This window comes from Rhipicephalus sanguineus, chromosome 2 (genome assembly GCF_013339695.2).
Source record: "Rhipicephalus sanguineus isolate Rsan-2018 chromosome 2, BIME_Rsan_1.4, whole genome shotgun sequence".
Lineage (NCBI taxonomy): Eukaryota > Metazoa > Arthropoda > Arachnida > Ixodida > Ixodidae > Rhipicephalus > Rhipicephalus sanguineus.
Window position 1 is genome coordinate 75,475,175 of NC_051177.1, and position 15,296 is coordinate 75,490,470.

At 48.6% G+C, this 15,296-nt stretch overlaps 1 protein-coding gene across 1 annotated transcript in view; it reads right to left on the bottom strand.

Moving 5' to 3' along the window:
- LOC119383183 (oxidation resistance protein 1) overlaps window positions 1–15,296 on the bottom strand; it is a 101,104-nt gene that overhangs the window by 22,415 nt on the left and 63,393 nt on the right. The gene's annotated exons all lie outside the window — the stretch shown is intronic.

Genomic DNA, 15,296 nt, shown 5'->3' on the forward strand with positions numbered 1-15,296 from the left:
AGCCACCATGTCGCTGGTGTTCCGTGAAGGCAACAGGAGTGTCTGGTGGCAATGCTGTGGCCTTCGGCGAACAGGGACGCTCACTAGGCAAAGGTGGTCCTGTCCCAGTGCCATGATGGCCCGCTGACGCCTGCAAGTAGACAAGCAAAAGCACGGCCAAACCTTTAAGCTACCTATGTTACCGAGATATACGTGATTAAATCTGCTACTAACACCATTATAAGCACCCAAGAAAATGCTAAACGACAGTGAAAGCTTACCTTTTCGTCCTCCAGTCTACCGTGCTCGCACACATCAGCCAAATCAGCAGCTTGAGATTCTTGGTCTTTAACCGGAATGTACAATGTCTGCGAATAAAATGTGGCTGCAGATCCATTGAGTATCAAAAACAGGAAAGCACTTGAACGTACAAAACACATACTACAGAAAGATTTACGAGTCGGTCTACAATGCGAAGGGGCGGGTGCAAACATTTGTGAGTGCATTAAAATATATGCACAAATGTCGTACATATATGCTGTATGACATGCTGAATTTTCATATGAGGTAACACAGTTTGTGGCATGTCAACTGCAGTAATAACCACGTTGGGTCTCCATGCAACCATATGCATTCATAAAGAAAGCTTTGCCCACCACCACCACTTCAATTTGAACCGATTCCTTTTCTTCAACATGCACTTCAAAGCCGGACATGTAAACCACTATGGTATCATGCTACATTTGTGCTTTGTAATTTGTGCAAGATGTATTAACATTAGTCAAAACAAAAACAGGAATCTCACAAGCAAGAAGCTCTGCATAAGAGGAAAGAAGCTTTTATTCACAGCTAATTTTTGTTTCTACAAACTGAAACATTGTTTTGTTTAGAGAAAATGCAACATAGCACAGCTACAGAAGAGGACCTACACACAGCACTGTCGTGTTGTCTTGCCACGCGGTACACTGTTAAAAACTGAAGACAATCAACCAATAAGCCAAATCTTTGACACAGATTCTTGCCAGACAATGTTTCACTTTGTGTCTTTACTCTTTGCATTATTCCGCTTGTATGCGACAAAGCTAGCTTCCACTACACCACCAGTGTAAAGTGCTTACTACTTACCTGACCAGGAAATATGAGTCTGCTCGTTAGGCGATTCATTGTTGTCAGCTCTCCTGGTGTACACTCATACCTCGCTGCAATGCCAGCCAATGTGTCAGAAGGTGTCACCTGCAGGGATATGTGAAACAATTAGGATGTGAAAACGTGGCTTCCAGAATATGTTTGAGGTCTCGTAAAATTTCGTGCAAGTCTCGTGGACGGGGCCGCCAATCTATAGCCTAAAAGGGACACTAAAGGCAAACAACAATTTGCGCATGAGTGAAAGGTCAATGCCTGAGATGGTCTGAAACATCAACGTTGTGCTTCTAGCACTTTACTAATCAAGAAATTGAGGTAAATGTAGGACACGATTCATGCCACCAGTGGGACCATCTGGAGCAAGAGCCTAAAAGCCAAACTGTGCGGCTATTTTACCACGCATTTAATATAATGCAAGCGTCACTTTTTTACATTTTTCATTTTTTGTCACGTGAATACTGCAAAAGCAAAGTGAAGGCGCAGCTCATGTGGTCACATGGTATTCGCGCTTTTTTACTCGCACAAACACTGCAAAGGCGAAATGGAACATGCAGGTCGCGCGCTCACATGATATTTTTTGTACCTCACAATGCAACCTTTAGACATTGGAGATGTAAGGTTGTTGACATAAAATCGCCCAAGACAAGGTGCCGTCATTCCTGCCAACATATCCCATACACAGCTTCGACAGCAGAAGACAAAGGGGTACGACTTAGACGAGAGGACAGGGAAATAAAAGGTCGTTCCAGCTTTGTCCCACACTTCATGTACAAGACTGCGAAGGTGATACCGTCATTCTACGTAGCATGAAGAAGTATGCACCCACCACGTATTGGATAGCAGCTGGTGGCGGCCGGGTGGGCTTCCAGCTCAGCTGCTTCTTGCTGGCCCCGGCATCGGAAGACGCTGCTATGTCAGTGGGCAGCGATGGCATGGCTCGGCCGACGGCCACAACACCGGGCGACGTGGCTGCCGTGTGGTGGCCCGCCACCGAGGAAAGGCTCCCACGGTAGGTGGCTGGGTGGTGTTGCTGCATCGCGGCAGCCGCAGCCAGCGGTCCCAAGAGCGGCTCGAGGGGACCTCCAGAGGACCGGCCCCCATGACCTCCCGCATCCTCCTCCTTGCTCGTGTCTAACACAAGCTCCAAGGGGTTCACATAGCCGTGGTGGTCCACAGATTGCGTCTTGTTGCTGCGAAGGAGAACAGTGGTGTGACACTGCCAGAACAATCATTTGGGACACGTGCAGAGAACACAGTCCGTAAAAAGCAAAACCCAACAGCGTCTTACTCATCACCACCATTATCAACAGCCTGTTTTACGTCTGCTGCAAAAATTGATCTCAATCGCACCTTCACCTTAAATTGCATCAAACAACTCCGTTGCCGACCTGGAAAATTGTTCTTTAACTAATGTCTGACATTTCTTAACACCAGCACACGTACACCAGTGAATGAAATGCAGTTAGAATGCAATCTAACAAAGCCCGATATAACGAAGTTCTCGATCTAAAGAAGAAATTTCTCTTGCCCTGCAAATGTATACCCATAGGGTTTTGTCGTCAACCCGAATTAACGAACTGACTTTGCCACCAAACCCAATTTAATGAAGTTTTATTTTTAACTCACAGAGTAAAAAAAGCACAGATTCCCTTCTAACTTTGACAGAGACAGGTTTCTTTTGAGCGTGTGTACTAACGCAATCGAATTAAAATGTCTAGGCGCCTTAGTCGCGGCCCTAGCTTTATTTTGAATAGACGGCATGCTGCGCCCAGGCACAGAACAATGGACTCAATTCAGTCGGTAGCGCTCTTATGTTGCGGATGGTGCTAGTTGCCTTCTTTACTTCATGGTTTTTGTGAAAGACAGCACTGATTGTCTCCTCGCAACTTCTCGCCCGACCTGCTCGCACGTTCATGTGAATGTGCAAGCAGGCCGGGTGAGAAGTGGAGACGTGAAGATGTGGAAAATGAATGTTCCCAACATTCATTTTCCACGTCTTCACCTATCGGTAGCCCATAGATTCACGTGACCATCATCTATCTGGTCTGTATCGCCCAGACATGGTATCCTCTATGTCCATGAGACATGGGAGGCTTCATGTCCAGGCCACCCTCGTGGACTTTCCATACGCGCAAGCGTGGGTTGGCAGCAAAAACGATGCAGCAGCAGCTTTTGGGTGTCGCTATGTGACAATTTTAGATTTTGAAGGACTGAACAATTCATTTCTCAATTTTATGAACTTTCCGATTTAACGAAGTAATTCGAGCGTGGTCATCATTTTGTTAAATTGAGTTTCAACTGTATTTCGATGTTTTGCCAACAACGAAAACTGGCATGCATGCAGTAGCCTGTGGGAATGAAACTGCAGCATACAGGTATATATAATGCCCATTCAGAGGCAGTTAGAATGGCGTGCCATTCACTATGCTAGCGCCACATGAGCGGGCCTTCCCGGTGTCAGAAGTTGAGCTACCCGAATCTTTCAAGTAGGATCACTACTATTTAAAAACAATAGATTGAATTAATGCAACAGAAGTAATCTGAGAAAAGTGTGGATGTTACTGCATGCTGTGTATTTATTTTTTCTACATTTAAAATGATAGCTCTACTGTCTCTACAAATCCCGGCACAAACCCAGAAAACGACTTCGTGCACGTGTTTGACCTTGAATGTTTTAAAACTCAGTTGTGCTCCGTCTTGTTTGCGCCGATTTTTACAAACATACATCGTTTCCAACTCACCCACCTCTCTACCTTACTGCAATTTGACCTCGAAGCTAAGCCAAATTCAGTTTCCACCTCTTCTTTGCATGTGCGTCGTCATAGCAACAGACATGCGCACTCTCGATTTGTTCTCTCCCGTGCTCCACTCTCCTTTTGCTGCTCTCCATCGGTCGGCGCGAGCCGGCGGGCGGGCGCGCGCGCCTGGAGACCAACTTTTGTCACGTGACTCCCATACGAACTGTGGACAGCGTGCACGGGCAGGAGCATGGGACACCACTGCGGCATGCTTTCCGCACTACTTAGTGCTGTTACTTGAAAAGCTTGGTTTAACCGCGTTCAACTACGGCATTTTTTAAAGCAGAGCTGTTACCCGCCATTTGTTCGGTTCGCGATGTGCACAAGAAATTATCATCATCATGCCAGCACGGCCACGTCAAGCCTTAAAGTACTTAAAGGCCAACTCCGGCGATTTTTTGGCCATGTCAAAGTAATGGTGCTTTTATGTTCCTGAGACGCTCCTGTTACGGGCCCGATAGCAGAAATACTCGGCAAATTGGAGAATCATTTTAAATAAGCAAAAAAAGCGCAACACCGAAACCCAACCGAGTGTACTGTCTACGTATGACGTAGACGTTGTTACGAACGAACCGGAAGTCGTGCAAGTCATGCCGGTCACGCCGGCGCGGAGTATGAAAACTGTGATAGCCGGGACGACCAGCGAAGTGCCGGCCAAACCAACGCTGTCTGTCGCCTTGTGCACAGCAGACGCTCGCTGTAGCGGCCGAAGCGCCGAAGTTAGCGGTGCCCTCGGCTGCATCACTTCCGCCGACTGATGTCACAGACGCAGTGTTGCCAATAATTGTGGGAAGCCAGGAGGGCGTTTGCAGACAATCTCTAAAATTCATTTGCAAACAATCTGCGCATGTCTCAAGCCTGTAATTTGACATAAATGACGGAAACGTGCAAAGGAACGTACCCAGCGAATTTCATTGAGATACACCGACCTCGAAAAATTGCCGGAGTTGGCCTTTAAGCATAGCTATGCCTACTGAAGCCAAGTTAATCGTAGCTTACCCTAAGTAAGCCTAGTTGAACATGGTAATACATATTTAGCTAAGCATAATTAAGCTAATTAATTCCAAACCGAATTAGTCATAATTCAGCCGAGATGGGATTCTTGTGCACGCGGCTTGGCAAGATGAGCCAAGCTAAGCCTAATTAAGACAACCTATAGTTAGTTCTAATTTACTAATTAATGCCTAGGTTAACTTGGTATGCAAGCTAGTTCATCCAGATTAGGATTAGGTCTTGATGCAAGCTGCGAAGCCTCGAATATGCAAATTCGGTCACTTAAGCTAGTATAATTAAGCGAATTAAAGATAATTAAGCTGTTCGGTGCTGCGACTCCCAATCAAATCCGATCGATACCTAGCAAATGCTCGTGATTTAATGTGATAACGTGAACACTTCGTGCATCGGCGTGTGAATGCACGTGTGCCTAGTCAAGCCAGGGCAAGCCGACCATCTCTGCTCTGCCCCAGTTTTGCGCGACTGTGCAAGCTGCGCAAATTTTTAATAAGGTGAAAGCCTTAGATGCCTCATCAAACGCGAAAATTGACCGTCGGCGTTCACACGAGTGTTGCAGAAGATCATCATCACGTGATCGCGTCATCACGACGTCACAGGTCTCCAAAATCCGACGTCATGAAGGCGTCAGTATGACGTCATCACATGAGATCGTCGCTCGATCAAAGTTGTGCTGATCACGGGGGCAGCGCAAATCTATTTGAGGTGCAGGAATTCGCTTGCAACGCTTCCGATCCTGGAGGCAATGAAAAACCACCCTAGGTGCAGAAAGCTTAAAGGGGTCATGAACCACTTTTTCAAGTAATGATCTAATGGCCTCAGTATCGGAGTGTACTGCCTCCCGAATCGATTGCCGCAAAAATTTCTCGAATCCGTCAAGAATCAGCGGAGTTACGGGGGTTTGGCGCACGCTCCCAGCGCTTTCTCTCTTTCCTCGTGCCGGCGAGCGCACTGGAAGCTAGACAGGGAGGGATGGCATGGGGGAAAGAAGTTACGCCAGCGCGCGTCATGAAACGCGATCGCTCTACCGCTGTGATTCCCTTGCGCGAGTGCGGCTACCGTGTACTGAGGAGTGCGGCGCCGGCAAGTGGCGGCACCCCGCGGCAAGAAGCGCATCTGATCCGAACGCCGCTCTCAATTTACGTCGGCTATCGACCAATAAGCATGCTATGTCTCTTGCGACGTACAGCGGACAGACGCCCCGCCCACCGACGAGAGTGAGAACCGGCCTCTGTTTGAAAAGAGGGTGCCTGGGGAAACGGCAACTTCGCGCTCCGCTTGTGGCCATTACGCGGCGCGCACGAGTGTAATATTTGGCAGAGCAGTTCATAGCCGTGTCAGCTTTCCGCAGGATGTGTTTTAGGGGCGAAGCTCCTTAAGGCGGCACCCGTTCGTCCCTCGTAGTCGTAGTCGTAGTCGTAGTGCGTAACCAGTCTTACGCTTTGACCTCCAAGGTGGTGCCGGTGGGAGATTTTTCCTGTGCGTTGTTGAACAATAAAAAATTCGCAGCGTTAGCTAAAAGCCGACTTCTTCTGTCTCTCATTCCCATTAGCAGCCATTCTTTACGTCCAAGGTAGTGCCTGGTGAGATTTCTCCTGTGCGTGATTAAACAATAAAAATTTTGTTCAAAACGCCGTTGATTGATGAAATAAACCAACGAAAGACGCCAGATGTTTTGTAAAAGCAAAACGAAAGAACGCCAGATGTTTCTAAAGCAAAACGAAAGAACGCCAGCTGCTTAACGAAAGACGCCAGATGTTTTCTAAAGCAATGGTTTTCTAAACAATGAAAATTCACAGCGTACATGTAAAATTAAAGTGAGCTGCAAGTCGTCATAACTCATCGAACCTTTAGTATAAACGCGCCCGATCTCACGTCGGTGATGATGTACTGGGCAGAATTCACGGAAGATTCACGGTTTACCGATGAACCTCCGCAGCTTCGCCCACTCATCATCATTCACTCCGTGGATGTGCTGTGATTTTTTTCGATATGGTTGCATGCTATGAGCGACGCTTGGGCTAAAGCTGCCACCTCCCGGTGTGTTAAAGCGTTGACGAAATAAACTTTTTTCAATCAGCCCAAGGGGTGCTTCATGACCCCTTTAATTGGAGGACGCTTGAGCTTCGCCTTCAAGGGCAGAACGCGATAGCGTAATCGGGCCCCGTGCGTATCCCCTTTGCTAGCCCAGCTGCTTCAGTTCTCGATGCATGCCTTAATCGCGCAGTAAGGAAACGAACGACGCGCGTAACATTGGCCATTTGAGAACGCCTACTGCAAGTACCCACTACGCCTTCCTTTTGCGAATCAGAGAAGGGCCCACCACGCGTCCGTAAGGCAACACGTACGCGAACCCATAGGCGTGCGCAGGGGGGGGGGGGAGCAATGGGGCGAGAAGGGGGGCGCAAATCAGCCCTATACATTGTAAGGGGGGGGGGGGGGAGAAGAGGGGCGCAAAGGCAGCCGCATACATTGACATAATAGGGAGGGGGTCGCTGCGACAAACCTGCGCCCCCCCCCCTGAAGGGGAACCCATGCGCACGTTTATGCGCGAACCTACGCAGCTGCTCACTTTGCTTTTGCACTAATTGATGATGATTAAATATGTCAGAGCGCTTTGTAATGTGTGGGCATTTAAAACACCCACTCGTTGTGCAATTCACATGTTTTGACGCCTGGCGCGATTCTAAGATTTTGCCACGCAATATTACACGCGTTATAGGACATAGGCGTGCGCAAGGTTCCCTTTCAGGGGGGGGGGGGGGCGAAGGTTCACCGCGGCGTCCCCCCCCCCTCCTATTATGTCAATATATGGGGCAGACTCTACGCCCCCCTCTTCTGAGGTGACTAGGGGGGGGAGGGCAGCCGCCACCCCCCCCTCTGCCCACGCCAGAATTTTTCGGGGGGGGGGAAGGTTCAACCATCCTTTTATTATATGTTGGTGCGTGCGTTTGTATGTGTGCGTGTATGTACGCACATGCAAATTCGAAAAATTTCGGGGGGTTCCAACCCCCCCCCCCCCCCCCCCGCCTACGCCCCTGGCGCACGCCTGTGGTTAAGGAGACTCACGCAAAATGCATATATGGCTCTGTGGGTAGAACACCTAGCTGCTTGCCACGCAGATGGCCTGGGTTCTCACTGGAACCTAAGATTTTTATTATTTATTTTATTTGCATCTTTCTCGATTTTTCAGTCACGAACAGATTTTTCGCTCACAACCAACGACGCCGAGACAGACGCCGGAATTTCTGCGAGACGAGCTCTTTACGCTATATCGCGTTAAAAGAAAGTACACATGCTTGGCGCTAATTACTGCCCGTCCTACACAACGGTGGATGCTGCTCGCGATCGGTGATGCTCACAGCTGCATGCTCTCAATCAGCAGCAGTGAAGTTGTTTAGGCCCCAGCAGAACCGGCTGAGTGGATCATATATAATGACAATAACCGCGGCGCTTAGTTACTTTCTTAAACGCAGTGCATCTCTACCGCGGAATACCTGCTATGCTAACCCTAAGCGCGTGGGACGCGTATGGTGCCGTCGATAGCAGCTAATAAAATATAGCAGCGGCATGACGGCGACGCCAATGTCTAGAAACGCGAATGCGCTTTTCCTTGCACGTGCGAAGTCTCCCTCATGTCAAGTCCTTTTCATAGGGTGATAATGCGGACTGTGCATAAAAAGGCCATTACAGCATCAGCATCACCAGCTTATACCGGTTTGACATATCCTGATGCAGCTAGGTAATCACTAATGCCAGTAATCACACAAACACGTTATTCGGCCGCTAACCGAGCTACCGCGAAACAAAACGTCCCCGAAAACCAAGGCCATTGCAGTGCGGATGAAAAGACGCCGCATCACGTGTACTACACCTGAACGTAACCTAAACGCTTATGAACTCGCGAAACACCCAGTTCAACTCGTCTCTGTGACCCAGTTTAGTAGAGATGTAGAACCAACGCCTACAACCAACGCCTCGTAGAACCAACGCCTCGTAGGTAGAACAAAGCAGAGGTACGTCTAGCCGCCGTACTGTACCTTTTCCGGCAGCGTTTCGCTTTCTTCATGCGCCTCCTCTGCTGCTGGCCTCCCGAAGCCGTAATTAGTACGGGCCGTCGCAGCTGAAGCTCGTACTCCTGGCGACGAGTTCGTATTAGTGGCGACAAGTTGCCGACGTCTCTGGACAGGTTTACCCACGATCGCGAGTCACGCACTAACGTGGCACTGATCCGCGAGCAAGAAATCACGCTCGATCGGCACGCGATGTGAGGCCTGTGTCTAGACATATATGTCACGCAGTTCTTTTTGACCTCATCAGACACAAGGGGATTGGCCAAGTAGTGGGTGGACGCAGTTTGCTGCTTCTGACGGCTCGCGCGTTCGCGCACGTGATCATGGCGCGCGCTGAAACGCTACTTTTACAAACAAAAAACAATTAAGCAGATACTTTTTTTACATCGAAGCTGCATACCGAGGCGAAACGGGTGTCCGCAGACAAGTTGTCCCCAGCGCAGGTATGTGCCACATAAATCGGACTAGTCGCCATCTTAAGAAATTGGCGAAGCTTGCCGCACAAGGCTTGACACAGGGAAACAGGACGATTTCTAAAGACTACTCTGGTTGCTTCTAGGTTGTAGTATAGGCCTTGGCTAGGCGATTAGGGTTGTTTCTAGGTTGCTTCTAGGTCGTTGGTAGGCTTTAGCTAGGTGATGCTATAAATAGGTTGTTTCTACGTTGAATCTCAGCGCAGAGAGGTTCGAGGTAAAACCACAGACAGTCACAGATGTGCAAACTCCAGAGATAGAAACTCACGCTGAAACCAAGCGTTCGCACCTCTCATAGATTTACAGGTAGGTCGTCGTTGGCGTAGGCCTTTCATCGCTTCGGGGTCTTCTCGCAGCCGCCGTTGCCTTTCCCGTTCCCTAGTTTTGTGCTAACTGTTGCCTTCCTTTTTAGTGGACTAGTGGAGTAGTGGGATTTACCCCATTTCTGTTGGCACATACGCGTTTATGATTATGATAGTTTTGTGATAGGCCGCACAGATTTCTGTGGCATATATCCGTTTGTTGGACTAACCGTTGCTTTCTTCATTTTTAGTGGACCAGTGGAGAGTAGTGGTATCTACCCAATTTCTGTGGCACGTACCTGATATAACGCGCAGGATAGGCCACACAGGATATGCCACACAAATTACGGCTACAGCTTCGCTGTTAAAAGGAAGTCGGGGTGCATAGGCGTGCGCAGGGTTCCCCTTCAGGGGGGGGGGGGCAAGGTCCGTCGCAGTGACCCCACCCCCTCCAATTATGTCAATGTATGGCGCTGACATTGCGCCTCCCCGAGTCGCAGCGCCCCCCCCCCCCTATTATGGCAATGTGTGGGGCTGACATTGCGCCCCCCCCCCCTCTTAGGTGAATAGGGGGGGGGCGGCCGCCCCCCCTGCCCCCCCGGTGCGCACGCCTATGTCGGGGTATGTTGGTTGTTCCTCAGTATGACCAGACCTTCAATGCTTTGGTATGACTGACAATTGGGCAAGTTGGTACGGATTCATACTGCTGAAACGGCGCCACAATCTTATACTTGAATGGGTAGATATAGTCTTGCTTTTTGTTATTTGGTTTTTTTTTTTTTTGTTCACTATGGTTTTCATACGTTTATGTACAGGTTTGTTATCTGTGTGAGGCCACGCTTGGGTATATATTTATGTTCTGCGCATGTGAATAAAAGTTCAGTTGAGAGTCGGCGCCAATTGTGTTTCGTGTAATCTTTCTCGTGTGCATTCGTCTTCCCTTAATTGTGGCGCCGTTTCAGCAGTATGTTCCTCATAACCTGGCGAAAACCTCCGCGGGGAAGCTGCCATGAAACGGGCGGCACCTCAGATGGATGGAAAAAACTTTATTATGTCCCTCGGAACGCGCTCTAGCATACGTTCGCGGCCCCGTTGGACTGCCCATATCCTGTATAGTTTGGCAAAAATACGCATGCTGCTCAAATGACTCCTCAATATCGTGCTCGAAACGCCAAGTGCATGCGGCAGACCAGACAAGACGACGCATGTTGCGGCAAAAAGACGCTTGCTGTTCAAATGGAAAATTTTAAAGGAGCATATACGTACGCTGCATTCAAAAAGAACGTTCTTCAGCGTTCGTGAAAATTATGTGCCTTTCTGTACGTTTCATCAAAATTCAGTGTCACATATCTGTGCGATAAACCCAAGGAGGTTTAAAAAAAATTCTGGAGTGGAAGCTCTCGCAACGCCTTGCCAGCAAAAGTGAAGCCGGCTTTTGCCCACCAAAGAGCTCGGAAACGTGCTCTTTTCTGGTGGTGCCTACTTAGAGATCAAATGGCTTTTATCTGTTAGTCTAAGTACTAGGGTCATTATAAAGTAAAAGATCGTTGTTGCCGACGAAAGTAACCCATCGAGGGGAGCATTGGCGATTGATCACCAATAAAATTTGCCGTGACTTTGAGGCTTACATTCCAAAACTAGTAGCACAAAGACACACTTGGAGCTGTATCTGACCCGTAAAAGTTGCCATATTGAACTCGTCTGGCGTGCGAGGAAAACGCTCGCTTTCCTTCGCCAAACGCCGATGGTTTATCGTGCCCCTACTAAGATGGCGAGCGCAGCCGCCATATTGTGGTGGGCACGGCTTCACTCTTGCGCAATAATCGCCACTCCAGCAATTTCTCTTTAACCTCCTTGGATAAACCCAATGATAAACACCAAGGGGGGGGAGGTCAGCTTCATGAACTGAAGTGGGGGCAGGGCAGGCAGATGTGGTTGAGTGTCATTTTGTGCTGTGTACATAGGCGTGCGCACAGGGGGGGGTGGGGGGGCGCTGCGATGAACCTTTGCCCCCCCCCCCTGATGGGGAACCCTGCTCACGCCTATGGATTCTAGTACACTCTACTATGTGGGCGCCGCCATATTGCCTAGCGGGCGGCGCCGTCTCTGGTCTGGCAACCCACTGGCATGTGCGAAGCATGTGCGAAGCTCCCCGTTTGTATGGAAGGTATGCGTGCGGTTGCAGTTGCAGTCGGTTCTTTTCGTTCTGGCGCGCTGAATTTCGCATGAAGGTATGCGGCCTACGTAGGAAATGAGTCTGTTAGACGTCTTGAAAAGGTTTGATCCGCTGAGGGTCAATGATGTCATTATACGTTGTTGGAAAGCCACGCAAATATTTTGACTCGTTCTAGCAGGGCAAGCAAGTTCCGCCACTCTTAGGGTATACGATGAATTTTTTTTTCTTGGACTGTAATATTCTAGTTAGCTTTTTTTTTTTTTTCATTCACGGTATGTTTATGCTGTCGCACCGACTACCGCTCGTACATTTGGTTGTGCGTGAACACGCAGTCTCGATTTCATGGCTCGGCATCTGTTCGTTGCTCACACACAGTTGCCTATCTTGTTTGTCAACTTTTCAGTGACCGCTAATTACTCGCTCGTTTATTGCGCGCCGGTGTGGACGAAGTTAGAGCTGTTTACAGGTAGGTGTTGGTACATAGAAACGATGCTGATGTTTAGATGCCGGCGCGATTCTTTTTCTTTTTCCTTTAAGAGTAGTGATATTTGATTGGATTTACGCGGCGATAAGATGAAGATGGTTAGAGAGTTTCTTCTGCCGGTAAGGCACGAAGCGCGCCCGGGCTCGAGCCTTTGATCGGCATCGGAGGTGGTTCGTGTTTTTTTTTTTTTTGATAACTTCGTATACCAGATGTACTGTTCTTGCGAAATTCTTGCTCATTTGCAAGGCTAAGCAGCCAAATTGGCAGTTCATGAAACACCAAAAAAGCGTAACAACGTGGTTTTTGTATCGCGCTTTGAAGAGAATTAACTGTGTTGTATATCATTGCGCGACTTGTTGGACGCGGCTCTTGACCACGTAAAAATTTGTCTTCCTGAGGTAGTTGTTCTACACACGGAGCGACAGATTTCTTGTTTTTTTTTTTACTATTCGGCTTTCATATCGCTCATCGTATACACCCCGCTGTCTTACGGAAGTTGCAACCTCACTGCAAAGATCTCGCCACGTCCTTTTTGATGTAGTGTTCATTGAATGTTCGGGTTTTACAAGGCTGGTACGCAGCAATAATTAAATGTATGATGCCGGTTACCCCGCTGCGAAGTGAGGGATTTCTCGTCCGTGCTAATACCGGTATACATCAACTGCAGCGATCACAGTGTTGAGCCGAGCTACGAAGCTAATTGTTAGACCAAACACATCATATTAAAATATAATATTAAAACGAAGCAAAAACAACTCAGGTGGCTACTCGAGTGGTACTTAGATGTTTTGCGCTTAACCGGACAGGGCCGTACTTGACCGCTTATGTTTGTTCGAAAATCTGTATCCAATTGGCATTTGACTGCGTGGAACACTGGGAATTCCGGATATATTGCGGCACTTTCCGATTTAGAACCTGTAACGTAATACAAACGATGTACCTTAAAGAGTGCGCCCAACCGCAAACACTCCGCGTTTTGTGATGCCCATCACATACTTATTCTGACAGCAGTTTCCTTTTTATAGTTGTTAGAGCAACCAAAAACGGCACAGTGGTTTCCCGTTAACCTTTCGCTGGCTGACATCGCAATAAAAGAGAAGAAAATCCGCAGGTCGACTTAAAACACGCAAAAATTGTTCGATAATGCCACTCATACAAGCACAAGCCCGCACACTCCGCGCCGTCGCGCACGAGCCAGAAAGGAGGAAAGCGCTGGTTGCCAGTCCGGTCCTCCTCGCCCGATGCAACGGTCTATATACCATGGGGAAAAAAAAAAACCTTTGCCCCCCCCCCCCCCCCGGTTAGGCCACTGACCGGGGCCGCCCCTTTCAGTTTCTCTGGGCAACCATCTCCACAAGGTGTAAGGGCGGTGATTTTTAGTAGTGTTTCAACGAACGCCTACTTTGTGTTTCAACGCATGACGCATGCCAGCCGCGCTCGAATGCCAGAGGAGCTGACGGGCGCAAAGTCTCTTTTGGGAGTTGTCTAAGGAACATGCGTAAACGTAGAGTTCTTTTGTAGCCTGCGGCCGGCATGGCGTCTTCCTTCTAGCGTTCATCAGCTTTTTAAACGGCCCTTTAAAACGTGCATGCCGAAACGCATGTTTGGCATCGTATTTTCGCAAACCCCAATTTTCCTTACGTGTACAATTTTCCATGTCGGCCGCTGCATATGCTGCCCTGCAGAGGGTTTTTAACAACGGAGTTGCTTATGCCAACCGTTGCTTGTAATCCGGCAACAGAAAATTATCATCATCATGAACCAGCACGCGCTACCTTCATGCTCTTCTGCTTCGCTCCCAGAACACGTGCGCCGATCTGTCCGACGTGGAACGGAATAACACTGATGGGCGAAAGAACGAGTACAAGGAGAGAATATCTGGGCGAAAAAAAGTTTTCTTGACGAGGAGAGATTCGAACCCGCCTGCCCACGATCCGAAGGCGAGCATCCTAACCACTCGGCTACCCGCTTTCTCTTTCTCTCCGTTTAAAAATTCTGTGTTTCTCTTTTGTTTTGTTCAGAAGGCACGCACGCTAGCATAGCATAACATAGCCTTGTAAAGTACAGTATACCGAGAGGATGGGAAAGGGAGGTGAGGAGACATGTGAAGAGAGTGTAAATTAAGAGTTGGGGAATAAGGAAGGGAGTGAAGCGTAGCATAAAAAGAAAGACAGCAATAGATCTAGAGAAAAAAAAGGGAAGAAAAACGGAAAGAGAAAGTAATAAATTCTACATAATGCTTCGTTGAGCTTAGCCTGGCCCAAGATGTCTTGCCGAGGAGTGACTTGGTAATGACTCGCAAAAACTTGGCAAACGAGTAAGTGCCGATCAGTTCCGCTGTTCCTCTAGCCTTGCGCCACTAGTGCAAGCTACGCAATTTTTTTTTCCCTCCGTCACGAAGCTGGGGAAGCGTTCCGATGGCGTCGCGCGTGCATTTGGAATAGTTTCACTTGCCCGATTGTCTCGACGGCGACGTGCACACGCGCGCTTCTGGGCGCGCCGACGTTCCTCGTACTGCCACTGCTCCTCTTTGGAACGTACGACAGGCGTCCGACCCATGGCGAGTCCAAAGAGCTACTGAACATGTCGCTATTACGTCACGATACAAGGGACAAACGCGATAGGTTGACGAGACGGATTGGTAAAAGACTACGTCGTCTTATTAAAAAAATTAAGATGGCTACGCCAATCGCAGCGCGCGTACTAGCGCGGACGCGCACACGTGGCTGCCAGTGTGAGCTAGCTAGGTCATGTAATGAAGAAGCAAATCTTAGGTCCTGCGAAAAGCGTGGTGTAATGCACGCTTTTTACAATTCCAAGTTTGAAAACGCCCCCAACCGGGCGTCTCAAACGACGC